Below are 744 nucleotides of genomic sequence, written 5' to 3' on the forward strand. Positions count from 1 at the left end.
GCCTGTGGTCCCAAAAACTTGAGAGGCAGAGGCAGGAGAATCGCTTGAGCTGAGGAGTTGGAGGTTGCTGTGAGATGTGATGCCATGGCACTCTACCCAGGGAGATGGCTTGAGGCTCTCTGGGGGGCAGGGGAAGGGCACATGCCCCAGATTGCCTAAAGGCTGAGTCTTCTTCCCTTGGGGACCTCTCTACTCTTTTTTTTTTTTGAAACAGAGTTTCACTGTGTTACCCTCAGTAGAGTGCTGTGACATCACAGCTCACAGCAACCTCAAACTCTTGGGCTTAAGCGATTCTGTTCCTCAGCCTCCCAAGTGGCTGGGACTCCAAGCGTCTGCCACAACATCCGGCTGTTTGTTGTTGTTATAGTTGTTGTTGTCGTTGTTTAGCAGGCCTGAACCAGGTTCTAACCTGCCAGCCCCGGTGCATGTGGCTGGCACCTAACCACTGAGCTATGGGTGCTGAGCCAAGCAGGCTCCTCTTTCTTTTTTTTTTTATTGTTGGGGATTCATTGAGGGTACAGAGAACCAGGTTACATTGATTGCATGACCAGGCTCCTCTTAAATGAGCTCTTACCCAAACCCATGCCTATGACATGGTCCTTTATGTAGGTGCCTCATAACAGGTTGAACCAAGGCTTCAGGTAGAAGAATAAGTCCATGAGAATTATGTCTCCACTTAACTGTGTCATCTCAAGCATCAAAGTCCCAATCTTCAACTCTTTTGTCATCTAAATCCAACTGGGG

The sequence above is a fragment of the Otolemur garnettii genome, unplaced genomic scaffold (genome assembly GCF_000181295.1).
Source record: "Otolemur garnettii isolate 467f Iridium unplaced genomic scaffold, OtoGar3 scaffold00169, whole genome shotgun sequence".
Lineage (NCBI taxonomy): Eukaryota > Metazoa > Chordata > Mammalia > Primates > Galagidae > Otolemur > Otolemur garnettii.